Source organism: Hypanus sabinus, chromosome 9 (assembly GCF_030144855.1).
Source record: "Hypanus sabinus isolate sHypSab1 chromosome 9, sHypSab1.hap1, whole genome shotgun sequence".
Classification (NCBI taxonomy): domain Eukaryota; kingdom Metazoa; phylum Chordata; class Chondrichthyes; order Myliobatiformes; family Dasyatidae; genus Hypanus; species Hypanus sabinus.
In genome coordinates, this window is record NC_082714.1 from 161,608,768 (window position 1) to 161,618,665 (window position 9,898).

Genomic DNA, 9,898 nt, shown 5'->3' on the forward strand with positions numbered 1-9,898 from the left:
AGTTCTGTGGGTGAAAACACCTCGTTAATGAGAGAGGTCAGAGGAGAATGGCCAGACTGGTTCAAGTTGACAGGAAGGCAACAGCAACTCAAATAACCACACGCTACAACAGTGGCGTGCAGATGGACATCTCCAAATGCACAACACATTGAACCTTGAAGTGGATGGGCTACAGCAACAAAATACCACAAACATACACTCAGTTACCTCACAGGAGGTAACTAACAAAGTGAACTCTGTGCAAATGCGTGGGGGGGCAAGGTAGAGTGGCGGTTAGCCTAACTCTTAACAGCACTAACGGTCGGAACAGGGAGTCAATTCTTGCTGCTGACTGTCAGGACTCTGTTCTCCCAGTGACTACCAGGGTTTGCTCTGGTCGTTCCTGTTCCCTCTCACGTTCCAAACACACATGGGTTAGGGTTGATGAATTGCAGTCACGTTATGTTGGTGCCAGAAGCATGATGACGCTTCAGACTGCATAAACAATGCATCAACAAAGGTTTAGTGAGAGGGTTGTTTTAAAGAGTGACTGAAAGGAAAGACCTTCAAAAGGACCACAACCTATGGACAACAACACACACAAAACGCTGGTGGAACACAACAGGCCAGGCAGCATCTATAGGGAGAAGCACTGTCGACGTTTCGGGCTGAGACCCTTCGTCAGGACTGTGGACTCTCACAGCTACCTGGACTATACCTTGTCTCACCCTGTTGTTATAAATAACACCATCCCCTTCTCTCAGTTCCCTCATCTCCACCACATCTACTCTCAGGATGAGGCTTTTCATCCTAGAATGAAGGAGATGTCCTCCTCTTTCAAAGAAAGGGGCTTCCTTTCCTCTACCATCAACACTGCCCTCAACTGCATCTCTTCCATTTCATGCACGTCTGCTCTCACCCCATCTTCCCTGCACCCAACTAGGAATAGGGTTCGTCTTGTCCTCATCCACCACACCACCAGCTCCCTAGGGATTGCTTCCCACATGACTCCCTTGTCCATTCGTCCCTCCCCACTGATATCCTTCCTGGTACATCCTTGCAAGCATAGCAAGTGCTATTCCAGCCCCTACACCACTTCCCTCACTACCATTCAGGGCCCCAAACAGTCCTTCCAGCTGAGGTGACACTTCATCTGTGGGTCTGTTGGAGTCGTATACTGTGTTCGGTGCTCCTGGTGTGGCCTCCTGTATATCAGTGAGATCCCGCATAGATTGGGAGACCATTTCACCGAGCACCTATTCTTTGTCCACCAGAAAAAATGGGATCTCCCAGTAGCCACCCATTTTAATTCCACTTTCCATTCCCATTCTGATACGTCCACCCATTACCTCCTCCACTGATGAGGCCACACTTAGGCTGGAGGAACAACACCTTATATTTTGTTTGGGGAGCCTGCAACCTGATGGCAGAAGCATCGATTTCTCAAGCCTCTGGTAATGCCCTCCCCCCACATCCCTCCTTCACCATTTCCCATCCCTTTTTCCCTCTCACCTTATCTCCTTGCCCACCCATCGACTTCCTCTGGTGTCCTCTCCCCTTTTCTTTCTACCATGGTCTTCTGTCTCCTTCACCAATCAACATCCCAGCTCCTTACTTGAAACTTCCCCCTCTGGGTCTCACCTGTCACCTGGTGTTTCTCTCTCCCCCCCCCCCCCACCTGTCATACCAACCTTTTAAATCTACTCCTCAGCATTTTTCTCCAGTCCTGACGAAGGGTTTCGAGCCAAAACATCGAATGTACTCTTTTCCTAGATGCTGCCTGGCCTGCTGAGTTCCTTCATCATTTTGTTGGGTTTCCAGCATCTGCAGATTTTCTCGTTTGTCTTTGAACAACCTTGTCTTTGTTTGGAGGCTTGACCTGGAGAGTTACGCTGGTTGGAGTTAGCGCTTTATGCTTTGGCTCTTGGTAGGGTCACCCATGCCAAAAGGTCAAAGGGTAAAGGCCAGACTAAGAGTGGTCCACTGCAGCTTCATTCATATTGCTGTACCTGTACCAGACTATGATGCAATCAGTCAGGATACGTTCTATAGAACATCTGTAGAAATGTGTTTGAGTGTTCGGTGCCAATACTTCTCAATCTAAGAGCTTTCTGAGTTCTCAGAGAGATTGGAGACTGAAGGAGTTTGCAGAGAATGCAAGGAGAGGGAACAAGGAGTGATTTGAAAACAAGGATGAAGACAGCATGGGTCGGGAAGTATTGAGCTGTGGAAATGATAACCTCAGAGCTTGCAGCTCGTCCATTTGCAAGAAGCCTACAAACGTTAAACAAAGACTAAACAGGAGAAAGTCTGCAGATGCTGGACATCCAAAGCAACACACTCAAAATGCTGGAGGAACCCAGCAGGCCAGGCAGCATCCATGGAAATGAGCAAATAGTCGACATTTTAGGCCAAGACCCTTCATCAGGACTGAAAAGAAGAGGAAAAGGCCAAAATAAAAAGGTGGGGAGGGGGGAAGGAAGATAGCTAGAAGGTGATAGGTGAAGCCAGGTGGGTGGGAAAGATACAGGGCCAGAGAGGAAGGAATCTGATGCAAGAGGAGAGTGGACCAAAGGAGAAAGGGAAGGAGGAGGGGGTCTAGGAGGAGGTGATGGGCAAGTGAGAAGAGGTAAGAGGCCAGAATGGAGAATAGAAAAAGAAGGGAGGGGGAGACAAAACTTTTTTTTAACTGAAAGGAGAAATCGATATGCATGCCATCAGGTTGGTGGCTACCCAGACAGAATATTGTTCTTCCACCCTGAGAGTGCCTCATCTTGGCACTAGAGGAGGCCATGCCCTGACAAAGACGTCCTAACTGTTCTAAGATCATAGAGACTTAGAGGCTATTTAGCCCATTGTGTCTATGTCAACCCTTTACAAGAGTGATTCAATCTCTGTGCTTTACCCACACTGCTAAAATAATTCCTTATTGGCAGTTCCACTATCATCTGCCAGCTTGTACTCCTTCCCCTTTGGCTTCTGCCCCCTTCCTTTCCAGTCCAGATGAAGGACCTTGGCCTGAAACATCAACTGTTTATTCATTTCCATAGATGCTGCCAGACCTGTTGAGTTCCTCCCGCATTCTGTGTGTGGCTCCAGATTTCCAGCATCTGCAGAATCCCTTGTGCTTAATTCAGATTTCACTGCAGATCGAACTCACTTCAGTTCACAATTTACAGACTAACAAAATTTATTATCAATACCTGGCACCCTTGCCAATCATGTTCTCTGTCTCTGTCTGTCTGTCTGTCTGTCTGTCTATCTCTCTCTTTCTCTCTCCCTCTCACTCTCCCCCTCTCACTCTCTCTCCCTCTCACTCTCCCCCTCTCACTCTCTCTTCCTCATACACACGCTCACTCTCTTTTTCTCCCTCTCTCCCCCTCTCAGTGTATCTGTCTGTCTCTCCATCTCTCTCCCCCTCTTTCTCCCCCTCTTTCCTTCATATAGATTCTCTCTCTCTCTCTCCCTCCTTCTCCTTCTCCCTCATTCTAATTCACACCTTTGGTCACCTCTATTAAATTGCTCCCTAACCACATGAAACACCCTGTCAGATACATTAGGGACATTTAATAGACTCTTAGGTAGTCACATACATGATAGAAAATGGAGGGCCATAAGGGAGAGAAGGGTTAGATTGATCTTGGATTAGGTTAAAAGGTGAACACAACATTATGGATTGTTCTATGTTGTAAGGAAAGATTCAGTTGATTTTCCCTCTGTGTCTGGTACATCTCTCTCACCCTGCCCCATCCCTCTACCATCCACGTTGACCTATTGAGAGTGGGCGTTAAACAAATTTCCAGAGTTGCTGGGATACCAGCTTCATGTGGGAGGAGTGGGAAGCCAATTAGAATCTGTCAGAAGATTCTAATGAATTTTGTAAAACGTTGTTTACTTAAGATATTTTGTATACTTGGTTAACAATATCCCAAAACCAATTCCTCTCTGCTACCATCCCACCAAACTGGCAGCCCTGCCAGTTACCTCAAATACTCTCTGTGGACAGTCAAAGTCAAAGTTGGGTTTATTGACGTCTGCACAAATACTCATGTGCACAGATGCAAAGAAAAACTTACTTGCATCACAGGAACCTCAAATACACTATATTCACAAGGAAAATATAAATTAAACATAAATTATTCACAATTTTTTTTACAAGAAAGAACACGATTAGAACAAGAAAGATGTCCAGTTTAGTGAAAAGTGATCAGAGTGGTCAGGCTTACTGAACTACAGTGATTAGGGTTTTGTTGGGCTGGTTCAAGAATCGAATAGTTGAAGGGATGAACTTGACGACGTGGGACCTCAGGCTTCTGTACCTCTTGCCTGATGGCAGATGCGAGAAGCTGACACATACAGTCCATGAGTTCTCAGTGATCTGTGCTACAGAGAGTATGAGGCATGGGCAACTCAGAGAAAGAGGGCATGGTTTCTTTAAGGGCTCCTCACACATTCACTGAAGCTTTCCACTAGAATTATTGCAATCCAAAAAGCAGTTAGTCATATTGATGAGACCACATTTGGGATATTGTGAGCAATTTTCAGAATCAGAATCAGGTTTAATATCTCCAGCAAGTGTGGTGAAATTTATTGTTATGCAACAGCACTACATTGAAATACACAATAACAAAACTGTAGATTACAGTAAGATATATAAATATGTATATATTTTTAAATTAAATTAATTAAGTAGTGCAAAAAAAAAACATAAACTGGTGAGGTAGTGATCATCCGTTCATTGTCCTTTCAGAAATCTGATGGTAGAGGGGAAGAAGCTATTCCTGAACATGGACACCATATCTAAGGAAAGATGTGCTGCCCTTAGAGAGGGTCCAGAGGAGGTTCACAAAAGGATCTCGGGAATTAAAGGGTTAACAAATGAGGAGTGTTTGATGTCTCAGTGGAGTTCAGAAGGGTGGGGGGGATCTCATGGAAACCCACTGTATACTGAAAGGCCTGTGTAAAATGGACATAATGAGGATGTTTCCATTAGTAGGAGAGTCTGGACCCCTGGGACACAGCCTCAGAATAAAGCAATGTTCCTAGGCACTGAGGAATTTCTTCAGCCAAAGGTGGGTGAATCTGTGGCATTCATTGCCACAGACAGCTGTGAAGGCCAACTCATTAGTTGTACTTGAGGCAGAGATTGATCGATTCTTCATTTGATAAAGGGGTTAAGGGTTTTGTCAAGAAGGTGGGAGAATGGGGTTGAAAAAATAAATTAGCTATAATTGAATGACGGAGCAGTCTTAACAGGCTGAATGGTTTAATCCTTTCCTCTATCTTGTGGTACTAAAAATCATCACCGGAACAGTCACTTCTCAGTGCCAATACCATTTCTGAGATAGAGTCTTTGACCTGAAATATTGACCCTGTTTCTTCCTCTGCAGATGCTGCCTGACCTGCTGAGAGTTTTCTGTTTTTGTTTCGGATTTCCAGCTAACACATTTGGTTTTCACTCATTGCACAGCCACAGATTCATATGTTCACTATTAGAGTCAGAGAGTCATAGAAAAGTACAAGCAGGGAATCAGGCTCTTTGGCCCATCTAGTCCATGCTAAAACCATTTCAACTGCCTGCTCCCATCGACCTGCACTGGGGCAATAGACCTCCATACCCGTCCCATCCATGTACCTATCTAAACTTCTTTTAAACACTCAAATTGAGCTCGCATGCACCACTTGTGCTGGCAGCTCATTCCACACACTCATGACCCTCTGAGTGAAGAAAGTTCTCCTCAAGTTCTCCTTAAGCTTTTCACCTTTCACCCTTAACCCAAGACCTCTGATTGTAGTCAACTGGGAGAAGGGTACAGTCACAGAAGCTCACCATCGTGCAAGGCTGCTGAGAAGGTTCCGGGATAAAAAGGAGATACAGCCTAGCGGAGTAGTCATTGGAGTAGCATGAGTCATAGTAGTAGGGCTTTGGCTCATTGGGGCTTCGGCACAGTATGCAGTAAGTTACATTCATATCTCTTTTTTCCTCTAACTTTAAAATAGTGGGTATGACTGCAAAGCCAGTTTCCTGCTCTGGGTGTCAGATATGGGCTATCCAGACGACTTCTAGCCTCACTGATGGCTACATCTGCATCAGGTGTATTGAGATGGGCTCCTTAGAGACCATACGAGGGAACTGGAGCTGCAGCTCAATGACCTGAGGCTTGTTAGGAAAGGTGAAGAGGTAAAGGCAGGTAGTCACACCAGGGCCACAAGGGACAGATAGTGGGTGACTGTCATGAGAGGGAAGGGAGAGCAACAGTCAGTGGAGAGCACCCCTGTGGTCATCCTCCTTAACAATAAGTACTCTATTTTGAGTACTGTTGTGGGAGGAGTGATCTATCTAGGGGAAGCAACAGTGGCGGTGCCTCTGGCACTGAGTCTGGCCCTGTGGCTCAGAAGGGTAGGGAAAGGAAGAGGATGGCAGCAGTGAAAGGGGACTCTATAGTCAGGGGGACAGACAGGCGATTCTATGGGCGCGAAAAAGAAACATGAATGGTAGTTTGCTTCCCAGCTGTCAGCTTGTGATGTTTCTGAGTGTGTCCACAATATCCTGAAATGGGAGGGTGAGTAGCCAGAGATTGTGGTACATATTGGTACCAACGATATAGGTAGAAAAAGGGAGGAGGTCCTGAAAGCAGATTACAGGATTGAGAAGCAGGACCTCAAAGGCAGTAATCTCGAGATCACTGCCTGAGACACGCAACAATAAGGATAGGAATAGGATGAGATGGCAGGGATTCATGTTTTTGATTCATTGGGTCATTGGGACCTTTTCTGGGGCTGGTGTGACCTGTACAAAAAGGACATGTTGCACTTGAATTCAAGGGGGACCAATATCCTGGTGGGGAGGTTTGCTATTGCATTTGGGGTGGATTTAAACTAGATTTGCAGGGGGGTGGGAACCAAAGTGAAGAGGCAGAGGATGGGGAGGTTGGAACACAAGTAGAGACAGCTTGTGGGGAGTTTGTGAGGAAGGACAGGCAGATGTTAGAGTAAAGATGCACTCAGCCTGATGGTTTGAGATGTGTCTGTTTTAATGCGAGGAGCATCATAAACAAGGTGGAAGAACTTAGAATGTGGATCAATACGTGGAACTATAATGTTGTGGCCATTACAGAGATTTGGATGTCTCAGAGGTAGGAATGGCTGCTGAGTGTGTCAGGCTTTTTGTTTCAAAAAGGACAGGGAGGGAGTGAAAAGAGGTGGGGGCATGGCATTGCTAATCAGGGATAGCGTCACGGCTGCAGAAAAGGAGGAAGTCATGGAGAGATTGTCTACTGAGTCAGTGTGAGTGGAGGTCAGAAACAGGAAGGGGGCAATAACTCTACTGGATGTTTTTATAAACCCCCCCCCCCCCCATAGTAACAGAGATATCGAGGAGCAGATGGGGAGGCAGATTCTGGAATGGTGCAATAATAATAGGGTTGTTGTGATGGGTGATTTTAACTTTCCTACTATTGACTGGCATCTCCCTCAGCAAAGGGTTTAGATAGAGTGGAGTTTGTTAGGTTTGTTCAGGAAGGTTTTTTGATGCAATATGTAGATAAGCCTACAAGAAGAGAGGCTGTACTTGATTTGGTATTGGGAAATGAACCTGGTCAGGTGTCAGATCTCACAATGGGAGAACATTTTGGAGGTAGTGATCACAACTCTATCTAGCACTGGAAAGGGATAGGAGCAGACAATTTGGAAAAACATTTACTTGGGATAGAGGGAAATATATTGCCACTAGGCAGGAACTTGGGAGCATAAATTGGGAGCAGATATTCTCAGGGAAATGCACGGCAGAAATGTGGAATATGTACAGGGAACATTCGCATGGACTTCTGGATGGGTATGTTCCACTGAGGCAGGGAAAGGATGGTTGGGTTAAAGAACCATGGTGTACAAAGGATTTAGAAAATCTAGTTAAGAAAAGAAATGCACTGCCAGTGACTGTGGTAGAGGCAGATACAATAGGGTCTTTTAAGAGCCTCTTAGGTTAGAGTTTAGAAAAATAGAGGGTAGGGTAATTCTAGGCAGTTTCTAGAGTAGGTTACATGGTCGGCACAACATTGTGGGCTGAAGGGCCTGTAATGTGCTGTAGATTTCTATGTTCTATATTTTATAAATACTAAGAACATAAATTGGAAAATCCTTGTGATTCTGTAGCTTGTGGAATCAGTTCAGTGTTGAGGTGAGAGAAGTGATCCATGGTGGTTCAGGAGTCTGATGGTTGAGGAGTAGTAACTATTCCTGAACCTGTTGGTGTGGGATCTCAGGCTCCTGTACCTCCTTCCCGAAGGCAGAAGTGAGAAGAGACCTTGGCCTGTATGGTGGGGGTCCTTGATAATGGACCTGAATTCAGCACCCCTACATTCTCACCTCATCCAACCACCCAACAGGAAACAAGTCTAATTCATTCATTCAGTTTTACTTGCTTAGTCATTGACCACATGTACATTGAAACCTAAGAATGTGCTGGTGGCAGCCCACAAGTTTTGCCACACATTCCGGTGCCAACATAGGACACCCACACTATTCAGCAGTACAACACAAGCAAAAACACAACACCAGAAAAACAAACCTATTCCCATTCTCCCACCCACCCACACACACACAGACAGGCCTCCAACCTCAGGACAGGCCATCTCTGGGCCTCCGACTTCGAATCCTTCGTCCTGGTCTGTCAGACTCCGAGACGTTGACCCTCCAGTCCCTGACCCTGCCTCACAGACCTCTGACCTCCAGAGACACCTACCTGGGGGGGGGGGGGGAATTCAACCTTGGGAGCACGACCTCTGGACTTGCTGACTTCCGTCTTCGACCTTTGGGCTTCAGGACTCACCAGCCAATGGACTCTGACCTCCAGACTTATCGACCTTTGGACAGGGGACTTTGCCCTGCAAGCCTTGATAGGAATGAATAAATCAAAGCCTTTGTATCAAACCTCAGGGTTTAGAAAATACCAAGATTCCATTAGCATCCTTTGAAAGATTCACTTTAATGTCAGTACAATGCCTCCAAAGGGACAGGAAGACAGGACAGTAGCCAGCAATAACCTGATCTATTACACTAACAGTTGCTTTCAAAAAGCCCAGATATTTTTGGGTTCATCTCAGTAAACACAAAGTACACTGCAGATGATGTGGCCAAATCAACACGTGCAAACAAGCCAGATGAACTCAGCAGGTCGGGCAGCATCCGTTGAAATGAGCAGTCAGCGTTTCGAGCCGAGACCCTTCGTCAGGATTCGTGACTTCGTGAGTCCTGACGAAGGGTCTCGGCCCGAAACGTTGACTGCTCATTTCAATGGATGCTGCCCGACCTGCTGAGTTCATCCGGCTTGTTTGTACGTGTTCATGTAAGTAAAGCCAGTCTGAAAGTCCTGACTGCAGAGGTTATGTTAATATGTCCTGGTAAGGTAAGTGTGTGACAGTGTCTCACCACGTTCCTGTTAGTGACAATGGAATGCAGTAAGATTCTAAATCAGTCTCTTGCACTTTCTGCAGGCTCCTACAGGTGTGACACTGGGACACAGTTTGTGTTAAAGTCCTATCAATAGTTTGTCTCAGTGTTACATAGAGTCATGGTCTAATACAGCACAGAAACAAGCCTTTCTGCCCAACTGGTGCATGCTAACCAACACTCCCATTCAAGCTAGTCACAATTGCCCAGGTTTGACTGATTGTAAGAAGATGGTGTCAGCAAACAGCAGGATCAAAGGTGATGTCCTTCAGACAGTGCAGAAAACTATTTCTTTTGCTTTTACTTTCAAATGTGATTCTACCTCAGTTGGAACTTGTGATTTACATTTTAATGGTGCGTTTTCAGGCCAGTCGAGCAATCCGACACTTCGCTGTCTCTGAGGGAATTCGGGGAGGTTTCGAGTGGGGAATGCAGCCTGAAGGTCAAGAAGCCTGGAGAAGGGGTGCAAGCC